This window comes from Micrasema longulum, unplaced genomic scaffold (assembly GCF_059751315.1).
Source record: "Micrasema longulum isolate JH-2025_06_02 unplaced genomic scaffold, ASM5975131v1 h1tg000486l, whole genome shotgun sequence".
In the NCBI taxonomy this organism is placed as follows: Eukaryota; Metazoa; Arthropoda; class Insecta; order Trichoptera; family Brachycentridae; genus Micrasema; species Micrasema longulum.
In genome coordinates, this window is record NW_028277683.1 from 238,026 (window position 1) to 251,670 (window position 13,645).

Here is a 13,645-nt window from a genome sequence, read left to right on the forward strand (position 1 = left end):
TTTGTAAATATTTAAATCAGTTTAATAATGACGAAACGCGTCACATAGATTTTTTAAAAATAAAAGTATAATTAAATCCAATAAAAGTGTTTTATTTTGGATAACTTACCAAATTTTATTATGGAATTTAATATTTTAATCATTAAATATTTTATAAAGCGACATAGCAAATATGATCTAACCTTTCGAAGACATTCCATATTTTTCCAAATTGTAGATCTCACGTAGAACATATAAAGACATTGCTCGATTGTGGAATAATCTACCCACTAATGTTAGAGACGCCCCTTCTTTATTTACATTTAAGTCAAGATTGAAATGTCACTATCTAAATATTTAAATTGTTCCTTTATCCTTCTTCTTTCGTTCCCATCCCCTCTCCTCTCTTCATAGTAAAGTGTTATTTTTTTTTTATACATATATTTATTTTTGTTAATCTTTGCTTTTAATTTTTGTATAAAATTGTAAAATTCAATATGTCCGTGTATTTATAATTTTCTCAAACTGAACGGTTTGGGTAGGTAGGAAGAAATTGCCTTAAGACAATATGCCCGCCCTTATATGTATATTTATTGTATATGTATATAAAGTGTCAATAAATAAAATAAAAACATTGGAAGCAAAGAAAACAAAATCCCGTTTTGTTGTTTTCGAGAAAAATAACAAAAACTGCTACACAAATGCGAAAGAGAGTCTGCATGTTAGAAATGTTATTTTCACTAAACTTAAACTTAAAGATACTAATAAATTAGCTTTCCTAGAAACACGAATTCTAAAAACTTTCTTAATATTTGTATGGCACGGCCATTTTAAAATGTTTAATCTCAAGTCTGTCATTGGCCGAATAAAATGGCTGATGGATATTGACATGTTTATTTCCAAACACAATTTTCAAACCATCAGAAATATGATTTTAAACTACATTTGCAACTCAACTTTTTATAAAAATAAAGTTGATAAACTACAGAATGACATCATCACTGATCACTTATATAGGTTGCCACTGGACTTAAACTTAGACTATAAGTAGAGGGTCTTGCAGGTTGAAAGCATGTGATTGATTGGCTTTAAGGCAAAAAGTGTATGATTACTTTACACACTGTATAACAATGATATACAATGCAAAAAAATCTGCCGTACTTATATTTAAACACAAGACGTCACTTTCTGAGTTCGTGCACCCATCACCACCTGTATTCCTAGACAACAAAAGTTTAACGGTAACTGCAAAAGTCAAATATCTAGGGCACATACTGACTGATCAGATTCGAGTTACCTACTTACGTAGTACGACGTGTTTTTCTGATCGCTCCGTTAAAACTGTTTTAAATATTGTTAATTTGTGAAGTTTTGATTATCAGAGGTGATTTTGGGATAGATTATATATGCTTGCAAATTTTCAAGCAAAGCATTAAACAGAATAATATAATCTTTAGCGTTATTTCTGTGAGTAAAAATTTTTACTAAGTGAATTGTCACATTTTTGGGATTTATGACAGTTTGCGGGTATGTCTGTTTTGAATTAAATAATTCAACTGATAAAGCAGAGAGTAGATAACGCATTTTACTGCCATCTATTGATAAATATAAAAATAAAAACAGTTACCAATTTAATACTGTATTATAATTACTGAAGGAATAATATCATTAGTGTTTATTTAATATAATAAGATTAAAAATGAATCCCCATACTTTGCTTGAGGAAACTAAAATAATAATTGAGGAATTAATACTTGCCACACAGGATCCATCAAAAAAATTTAGCAAGGATCAACAAAATATAGTGAATTTGAAAGCAAATAAAATACTTGCTTTGATGGGTCACATAGCTGTTGATATGGGAGAAAAAAATAAACAAATTGAAAATATGAATACGAATAAAATGCTCGCAGAAGATAGTTATGCAAGAAAACTTACTCTAAATATGGGTACTCTCAATAGGGCGAAGGTAGATAAAAATAGTCTAAACTTTCGAAATGACTATTCTGTTTTAATAACGCCTACAAAAATAAATGAAACAGCTGAGAGTTTACAAAAAAAGTTAACAGAAGGCGTTAAAATATCTAAATTCGGTATAAAAGTGTATGGAATAAAAAAAATATCGAAAAATCGACTAATTGTTAAGTGTTCTAATAAGGCTGATGCTCAAAAACTTAGTGAAATTATAACCAAGGAATTGGATGATGTCGAGGCCCAGGAGATGAAGAAAAGAAAACCTACAGTGATTTTGAAAGGTGTGTTTAATGAATATGATAAAGAGCATTTATTCAATGATTTGATGGGTCAAAATGAAGAAATAAAAATAATTAAGGATGCGCATTTTGAAATAAAGAAAATTATTAAGAGTAAATACAACGATACTTCAAATTCTATTGTAGAAACCGATTGTGCATTGAGAAGACTTTTGGTAAATAAAGGTCAATTATATTTGGGCTATCAAAGGATATATGTTGAGGATGCAAACCCTCTACTGCAGTGTTTTCACTGTTTATTCTTTGAACATTCGTCTGCTAGATGTCTCCACAAAGATAATACAAAACCTAAATGTTCTTTTTGTGCCGATGATCATTCTTATAGAGAATGTATTAAAAAAGACAAAAGCTCACCAATCTGTCTTAACTGCTCTAAATACAATGAAAAAAACGATTAAAAAAATGCTGAAAATCATCAAGCAAATGATAAAACATGTCCTATATATAAAAAAATGCTCTTATTTGCGCAGCAAAAAATTGAGTACTAGATATGGCTTTTTCATATATGGATGAAGATATTGAAATCAATTATACAAGAACAAATAAAATAGAAGACTGGATTATGAAACAAGATGACACAGTCACACACTTGACATGTGTCCAAATTAATATTCGATCTGTTACTAAATATTGGGACTCATTCATGATATATTTTAAAAATTGTTTGGATAAAATTGATGTAATAATGCTGTGCGAAACGTCTCTAAAAAGTGAGTTAGTCAACTTATTTAATATTCCGGGATATAACTCGTATAGTTTTTGTAGAAATAAAAGATCTGGAGGAGGCATTTTGCTTTTCATAGATAAAAATATTGTTTTTCAACCTGAATTAATATGTTCTGTAAATTTTGAGAATATTTTTGGCACACTAACATTAAAAAATAAAACCAAAATTAACCTACTCGCTGCATATCGACCTCCAAATATGAATAAAACTTATTTTCTCAATGAAATAGATCATATTCTTAAAAGTAATTTTCAACATGTGGAAGCAATTCTTATGGGAGACATAAATTTAAATGTGCTCAATACTCAAGATCCTGTGATAATATCATATGAAAACTTACTTGCAAATAACTATTTTATAAAGTGTATAAATGATGTAACTAGGGAAGCGATTGTTAGTGGCAAAATTACTAAGTCTTGTATTGATCATATTTATGTTAGATTGATAAGTGAAAATAATATAGCTGCTTGTGTCACCGACACGATGATTGCTGATCACTTTATAACAGCAATTCAAATTATATTTGATAAAAATAAATCCATGCCTCAACAAAATAATTTTAATCGTTTGTCTATATTATCTCAAAAAAATATTGATTATGAAATAAGGAAATATAACTGGAACTCTCTTATAGAAGAATCAAATTGTCTTATACTTTATGATAACTTATATGTCTGCTTCAATGAAATTTATAAAAAAAGTAAAAAAAACATACATTTTAAACCAAAAACTAGACCCTATGCTATTAAAGAATGGGTCACAAATGATTTATTAGAAAAAATACGAAATAGAGACATGTTTTATAAAAGATGGAAAAGTACTCCTACAAATAAATCATATGAAAAAGAGTATAAATTGTTAAGAAATAATGTTACTAAATTAATTAAGATAAATAAAACTGCTTTTTATGGAAATAAATTCAAACATTGCTTCAATGATACTAAGAAAACTTGGGACGAAATAAATAAGTTGTTAGGGAAAAGGAGTAAAAGCAGTTGCGATGAAACCATAAATAAATATTTAATAAAGAATGATACTACTCCTAAAAATATTAGTGACGATTTTGTTGATCATTTTACAAAAAGTATAAATAACATGCTACATCATTGTAATAAAAAAACAATTGATGCGTCAATTGACAAACAACCGCAGAGCATGTTTTTGCCTAGAGCAAAAATAAAAGATGTCGTTAATATAGTTAAAAAATTTAAAAATAGTAAATCTGCTGGATTTGATAATATTAGAATGTTTGATGTAAAAAAACATATTGATTTATTAGGACCAGTATTAACACATTTTATTAATTGCATTATACTTCAAGCGGAAATACCAGAATTACTTAAATATAGTATAGTCAGACCCATATATAAAAGTGGTAAACATTCAGACATTAGTAACTATCGACCAATAAGTATTTTACCTGTTTTTGAAAAAATATTAGAAAAATACATAGCTCAAAAATTAATTAATTATTTATCAAAATTTTCTATAATTGATCAATATCAATATGGTTTCCAAAAGAAAAAGAGTACGGAATTATTATTACAAGATTTTTCAAATGGAATAAATAATGAACTAAATAAAAAATATCACACCCTTGTTCTATTTATCGACAATTCAAAGGCATTTGATACAATTAACCATTCAAAATTAATAGACACATTAAATGACATTGGAATCAGAGGAAACCTTTTAAAACTTTTCAAAAATTATTTAACTAATAGAAAAATATGTGTCAAAGTATTAGATGAAAATAGTAAAATAGAACATGTTTCTTCGGGGGTGCCACAAGGATCAATATTGGGCCCTACCTTGTATATAATATATGTGACAGTCATGTATAAACTATTTAATAATGTCAAACACTATGTATACGCCGATGATACTGCTTTAGTTGTGTCTCATAAGGACCTCAAAACTGCAGAGAAATTATTGCAAGAAGACTTTTTAAACCTGCAAAAATGGTCCCATGATGCAGGGTTAATAATTAATTCAAAGAAAACCAAACTTATGCACATAAGATCACCGAACTATAAAACTCACACAACACCGTCAATTTTATCACATAACTATACGTGTATCCATAGTGATATTATGCAACCGTGCATGTGTGAAAATATTGAAAATATTGAGCAGTATGTTTATTTAGGTTTAACTATAGATTGTAATTTTAAATGGGATGTACATATTAGAAAATTGTGTAAGCGATTAAGAGCAATAAGTAATAGAATGTACATATTAAAATATTATGTCCCTGTTAATACTTTACGAATTATTTATTTATCTCTCTCTGAATCAATTATACGATACGCCATAACTTCCTGGGGGTTATCAAGTGAAACTAATATTAATTTTATTCAAACCTTGCAAAATTCTATGATCAAATTGCTACTACATAAAGATGTATACCGCCAGAGACACAATATTTCAATATCATTAATGTATAAATCTGTAAATAAATTATCTGTTAGGGCTCTACTTTGGTACAAATTAATTTGTCAGCATGCGTCGCACTCCGAGTATAAACTCAAGTTGGTACATGATTACAACACCAGGTTTACTAGTATGGAAGGGCTAGCTGTTCCTAGATACTGCAATAAATATGGCAAAAGGACACTGCAATACAGTATACCTAAAATATTTAATATGTTACCAAACAATATTAAAAATACTGAGTTAAATACAGGAGTTCGACGTTTGCTCAAATTATGGTTATTAGAAAAAAGTTTTTTGTATTAGTGATAGTTTTTAATTTTTCAAAATGTAATCTGTAATTGTTTTTCAAGTAAAATTATTGTTAATGTAGGCTAAGTGTAAATAATTAATGTAATTTATAAGAACCTGCTGACGAGTTGTATGTATGCAACTCAGCAGGATTTTAATTAAGAATTTTTTTGTAAATATTTTTGAAAAAATAAATAAATATAAAAAAAAAAAAAAATAATTGTAAAGACGATCAGGACATAGAGAGACAGAGAAAAGCCATTAATGTCAGGGCCTCTATGCTAGCGAGACGCGTCTTTCAATGCAGTAACGAAGTGAAGAAAATCATATTTACTTCGTATTTGACGCCCATGTATACAGCGGAACTTTGGAACAACTATACGCAAGGAGCGTGGAATAAATTAAGGATCACGTATAACAACTCATGCCGACAATTATTCGGATCGCCTAGGTACTGCAGTGCCTCTGAAATGTTTACAGCTGGACGAATAAACACCTTCGCTGCCCTGCTTCGCCAAAGAGCCTGGAGCCTATGGGAACGCCTAATAAAGTCTAATAACGAAATTCTCCAAGCCACTGCAGAGTGGATCCAATCACCGTTGTTCAAGCGATGGCGCGATATGTTAAGACCACCATAAGTGCTGCAATATAAATTTTTATTTTATGTTTATATTTATGTTTATTGTTATATTTATGTTTATTGTTATATTTTTGTTTATATTTATATTTATGTTCATGTTTATATGGTAGAATTGGCTCTGCACTTTATAGCCATTTTACTGGAATAAAAATTTTAATAAATAATAAATAATAACACAAAAAAGGTTTTATTTTATTTATTAATTAAGAAAAACCACTAGAGAAAATCAAAATAATTCACATAACAATAGTAATATTTGAGTCCAATCAAAGTTTTTCGCATCTATACATCACTTTTTGCAAACATTATTATTCTGGTAAGAATGAAAGAACGGTAAAACAAGTATATATGGCGAAAATGAACGGTATATTTATTTATTTATTTATATTTGGATAATTTATATGGCGCTGTTTTTGTGAAAATCACCTCAAGGGCGCTGTACAATAAATAAATATCCCAGCACGTCTTGCAGCTACAGAGCGCATGGACAATAAGAAATCTAGCCCCTATTTACATTTTGATTTTTTTTATTTGACAATGGAGTTTAGAGTTTTAGTGATATTTAAATAAATGAAATAAAAAACAAATTTATAAAAATAGAAGTTAGATAACAACAAGTCTTGCAGCTACTGAGTTAGAGAAGTTAAGGCTTCGTAGACCCTTATTAATTTAAAATTGTAAAAAAAATGTGATATTTTTCTATTATGTTCCCAAGGCGTTTGGAGGGATTTAAAGGATAAGGAATTATAAGTATTTGGATAAGGTAGGCTGAAGAAGGGGTTCTGTTGATGAGTTTACCCAAATGAAATGTTTGAACCTCCAAGCACATGAGTAGTCTGATTTATAATCCTAACATTTCAGAGAGTACTTTCATAAATGTTAGTTTGTCTTTTCATGTGCTTGACAGTTACTCCAGTAATGTGTAACACAGCTCCTATTTACTACAAATGATCATCTAGGGAAGTATGATTGAAGTACTTAATCTGACTTCCTTTTGATGTTGGCCTATTTTAGCCAGTCATCAAATTAATGTTAAGGTGAGTTCTCTTTCAAGATGTAAAATAAATAAAAATACGAAATTAAAATAATCCTTTTCTACCAACAAATTTTACATTTACAATGTTTTGAGTTTGTCAAAATTGTTGATTACAAGGAATAGATTCAACCGCCTAGGGAGCTGTTAATATTAACATTTTACAACAGAGACGAAAAACATTTTAGAGAAGAGAATATAGAAGTCTAGGCATCCACAGGGCTTACGACCTGTCATTAGCTGGTTGAAGTGGCCACTTTACACACTGTATAATATTCACCATTCTGCCTGTATTTGAACATTAATATTCCTTCAATCATTTCATGTGTTGAGGTTTGTGAAGTTAAAGAGCTGAAACCTTTATTTTCGCGGGTGAAAGTGCCAGACCTTATCTATAAAAATTTAGATAAACATTGTTGATAAATCCACCTGGTCCAAGAAGAAGTATAAAAATGGAATATTTTCAGTCGTTGCTTAGTATGTGGGTAAAATAATTCAATCAGATTAATCTCACTCACTGAATGCTAAATTTATATTTCAAGTCAATTCGGAAAAATGCGTTCTTGTTCGATTTTGATATAAATTGCACTGTTATTCTGAGTTTACATTACGTCGCCGTTCAAGTAAAAGATACTTACCCTGATAATGCCAGTTTTGAGTTGAATTATGTATTACATTATTTAAATTAAATTGTTTTATTTAAGAGACAAACCTCACCAAGGTAATTAAGAAAATAGTTGCGTTAATCCGCATTATTTGTTTTTAAACTTGTGGTTTTATATTCTTCTTCTTCCTCTTCTTCTTGTGCCTTATCTGGTGTCCTCGACCTTGGCAATCACTTTTAAAAAGGCCTCTCTGTCTTGCGCTGCCCGGAACATTTCTCCACATATCTTATTCCGGTCCAGTCTCTTGTGTTACGCAGCCAAGATATTTGCCTTCTACCAGGTCTACGTTGCCCCTCAACCTTTCCCATCAGTATAAGTTGGAGGATTTTATATTTGTCTCCGGACTGGATGTGGCCCAGATAAGAAGTCTTACGGATTTTCATTAATACATACCAAAACATTGAAAAAATATGTTAAAAAATTAAACCAGAACATTATGATAATTATTAATATTATTGGTTTTATATTTTTGTGCAACAACTATAGTGAAGGGTTATAGTGGGTTTGCATGTTTTTTTTTTTTTTTTTTTAATTTATTTTAATAGTTTGAAAAAAAATAAATTTAAAAAAAATCACTTGTTATATTTTTACTAGAACTAAAATCCCACCAAGCCACTTTTTGTAGCTTGTACGTGAAGATTATATTTATACTAACTTAATAATATTATTTACATTTATAAAAACCACGAATAACAGATAAAAATTAACAGCCGGAAAGATCAGAATAAACATGTTTATACAAATAATAATATATAAATTTATTTGTTAAATACAAGAAAATATATTTAAAAAATATATATTTACACCTAAGCTACTATTCATATATAAACTCTTGATCGAGTAGCCACTCTTTTATTTTGCTCTTGTTACAATGTGAGTTAAATTTAAGTTCTTTTGGTAATCAATTAAACATTCTAGGTACTAAATATTTGAGAGTTCTATTTCCATACTTATTACATACTTATGGTACAACCAAGCCATCATTAGACGTGTAGCGTGTATTATGGTTATGTTTGAGAAGAAACTTGTATGTATTACTATAAAATTATTCCAAAATGATGCAGTCACAGTAGTCCTCGAACAGGAGTTTTGATTGTTTTGTACAGGAGATCATTATTACTTCTTTGTTCCTTTGGTGTTGGTTTAATTAGTGTCCTGACAAATAGACGGGTACGTCTCGAAACAGGTAGACTTAGAAAAGTCGGTCAGTGGTTATGTACAGATTTTTATTTATTTATTTATACTTAGTAGACATTATAATAATAAATATGTACATCTCCCCCCCCCTCCTTATCCTCTCTTCAAGCATTTTTGTCCTTATCCCGCCCAATTTACAGTAACTTAATGTTCTTAAAATTAATATTTAAAAAATCTTTGATTATTGAGTACATGAAAATAACATTTTTATACGTATAAATTGTATGTATTTATTTGATATGTAATATATATTTTCTTTACTAACTTTGTATACTGTGTGGAAATCTGTTATTAGTTCTGAGTTTATACACTATATCTGTTTGTTTACTAAAAATATGTATGTAGAACTGTTGATTTCCCTAATAAAATAAAATAAATAAATAAAAATACACTATCACAACTAAATACAATTTTTTACATTAATCTTATACATATATTTACATTAACGTTTCCCATTACGTAAAAGAAATATACAATTCTTGTGTACATAATGAGGAGTGACGTCTTAAAATAGTTTTTTTTTTATTTCAATTAATAATATTTTTAGGATAACATTAATAAATTACAAAAAAGACATAAACGATGTCTTAAATCAGTGTTACATAAAGAAGAATTGAAGATGTAATTTATATCCTATATTATAGATATTTAATAACATTTAGTATTTTAATAATTGTGTGAAATATTTTCGTTTTTCACTAATTCTTGCATTTTTTAGATTATAAACAAGCAAATTTCGGCTATCTCGCCTCATTAAAAATCTTGTAGATATTTTAAAATGTGCTGGAAGGAATAAAGTTACGAAAATAATTTATTTAAAATACATAAATGAATTATATTGCGTACGTTTTTACGTAGTGAAGGTGTTCCTCCGAAACACAAAAATCTGATTTCCTTCGTCTCCAAACTTTCAAATTGCGATTTCTCATAATGATGTTTTTGGGTTGGTGACTTTTGCCTAAACGGCGACAGTTTGTTCTAAGGATGTTATGAACTTACTAAAAAAAGCATAAATAAAATAAAATTCAATAAATAAACCCTTTTAAATGCCAAGAAATGCAATATAATACATTTTTTTATCAATATTCCTACAGAGATGAGGTAGAATTTTTTCAAATTCAGGATTATCGATATTCGAGCGTTTACAGGGCTTATGACCTGTCATTGGCTGGGTTGAGTGGCCACTTTACGTTTTACAACATTCCCCATTCCGCTTATTAGCGAATATCGACACAGGTACCATTTTGATTCTTGTATATATCTTATTAAATGAGAAACCATTCACTAGCGTGTTGGAGCACCATCTATGTATTGATATTGAAGTTAAGTATTTTTAATTAGCATATTACTTTATTTTTATGTATTTAAGACTCTTCCGAGTTAAATTAAGTACTAGTAATCGCCTGCAGATTATTCTGCAATTTATTTATACTTATATTTTGACCAGATCTTATTACACAACATTATTTATTATTGACCAGATCTTATTACACAACAGATTTGTGTATGTACAAAAATACACATACCAAAAAATCATGTTGTCCAATATAATACATTTCGAAACACAAAAGAAGAACCATAACATGAACATAAAAATAAACAACGAAACTCTTAAAGAACTAGAACATGTGACTTACCTAGGACTCACAATGGACAGACAATTAAAATGGACAAAACAGATAGACGGACTCACTAAAGTAATGGCATCACTACATAGCCTCCTTTACAAAATTAAAGATTTTATATCAAGAAAGGAAAAAATTATGATGTACGAAGCCTATGTCAAAAGTAAATTGAGTTACATGATCGCCTTCTGGGGAACTGGTAACAAGACAGACATAACAAGAATACAAAGACAACAAAATAAAATTCTTAAACTAACATACAACCTACCCTACCTGACCTCTACGACTGAACTGTACAAAAAAACACACGAGTTTGACATAAACTACTTGACTAAAATTGAGACCTTAAAAATTGTGCACAAAATAACACTGGGAAACATACAAGACGACGACATAATATTAGTCAAAAATGCTGACATACATAAATATAACACCAGACAACAAAAACACTATCATATCGAAAAAGCAAAGACAAACACAGGACAGTCAAAAATACTACATAATGGACTTAAACACTACAACGACCTACCTTACTACTTGAAAACTTTTAATGGAGACAAATTTAAAATCAATCTGAAAAAGCACATGATGACTGAACTAACTAGACTAGACGAGACATAAAATGACTAGACAATATTCAATTTCTAATGTAACCCTAACGGGTTTTTTAAAATTGTAAATAAATAAAAAAAATAAAAAAAAAATCTGAAAATTTCCCTTCAAGTAGTGATTTAATTATTTTTGGGGAAATAGGATCAAGCGAAGCGTAACATTTGCTTGTAGATCAGAGAGCCGATTTCTTAATTGCCTTAATTTTAATTATTCTCTAAGTAATCTGCGGGAAATCAGCCATTAAATATATGGTAATCAAAAGCTCTTACTACCAGTAAAGTGGTAAACCTCTATGCCGTATAGGCATAGTAAACTTAATATACTGATAATGGAAGCCGATAAATTAGTTTATTAAATCGTCAAAAAATACAATAGCTTAATTAACACGTGTTAAAGTAATAAAATACATTTGATATGCCTACTGGTTTCAGAACACGACCGTTTCTTTGTGAAGTCTTAAAACTAAACGAGTATCTCAGTATAGGATTTGAGTGAACGTAGGATCTATAAGTCACACGTGACGTCATCAACCCTTTTGGCCAGTTACGGGCTGTTTTATTTCTATTAAACTTTAAATAGGAAATTATAAATGGAAACATTCGTTTCAGATTTTTATAGTAAAATGCTCGCAATCGTAAAAATATTCTTTAAATAACGAATACATTTAAAATCATATCCCCTGTTTATGAAAATACCCTATTCCGGGCATTGGGGAATGAAAACCATAGTTAGTTCTATGGTTTTCGGAATGAAAGAGTAAGTTTTGTCTGAGGTTTGTAGTTGGGATATTTTATTTTACTAAGCTCAGTAGTTCAGGCGCATCAAAGAGTGAGTTGAGAATTTAAATAAGACTAGTCGGATTTATTTCGACGGTCTAATGAAGGTTTCATATATTTTTCCTTGTTATGCTTAGACCTATTCTCTTTTTTAAAAATGTTTTCCGTCTCTGTTGCAACGAGTTTATTTAGTGATTGATTTGGTGTTTATTTTGTAGAATTCCATATTTAAACTTTTAATATTATAAATCAAACACTGATTTGAGTCTACTGAAAACTTTATTTTATTTTTACTGTTATAAAAACAAATATTTCGTGACAATTGTTTCGCCTTGTTATGGCATTTTCAAACGAATGTCACTGCACTAACAAGGCGAAACAATTATCACGAAATTTTTGTTTTTATATTTGTAAAAATAAAATTAAGTGTTCAGTAGACTCAAATCAGTGTTTGATTTCTAATATTATAAGTTTAAATATGGAATTCTACAAAATAAACACCAAATCAATCACTAAATAAACTCGTTGCAACAGAGACGGAAAACATTTTTAAAAAAGAGAATAGGTCTAAGCATAGCAAGGAAAAATATATGAAACCTTCATTAGACCGTCGAAATAAATCCGACTAGTCTTATTTAAATTCTCAACTCACTCTTTGATGCGCCTGAACTACTGAGCTCAGTAAAATTAAATATCCCAACTACAAACCTCAGACAAAACTCACTCTTTCATTCCGAAAACCATAGAACTAACTATGGTTTTCATTCCCCAATGCCCGGAATAGGGTATTTTCATAAACAGGGGATATGATTTTAAATGTATTCAGTATTTAAAGAATATTTTTACGATTGCGAGCATTTTACTATAAAAATCTGAAACGAATGTTTTCATTTATAATTTCCTATTTAAAGTTTGATAGAAATAAAACGGCCCGTAACTGGCCAAAAGGGTTGATGACGTCACGTGTGACTTATAGATCCTACGTTCACTCAAATCCTATACTGAGATACTACGACACGGGCGGCTTGTGGCTTTTTATTTGTTTTTTATAGTTAAATTTCGTCTTTTCCTTTGCTTTTTTTTGTTTTCATTTATAAACATCTACAGCATTATAACTGACATTGGCTTTTTACAAGGAAAATCCGATAACTTGCCCAAAATAGATAGATTCATGATGGGTATTTTTTTCTCATCCAATACAAACTTTTTAAGTTCTAAGTATAGGAAATGTAAAGGCCGCAAAGTAAGGAAATATATAATGTTTGCTTCCAGAATGTATTCATTTAAATAGTTGTATTATTTGCATGTACTATGAATGTATTGTTTTGAGTACATTTAATGCAAAAGGAATGTAACGTGACTTTGACACAACTTAATTCATAAAATACCATTGC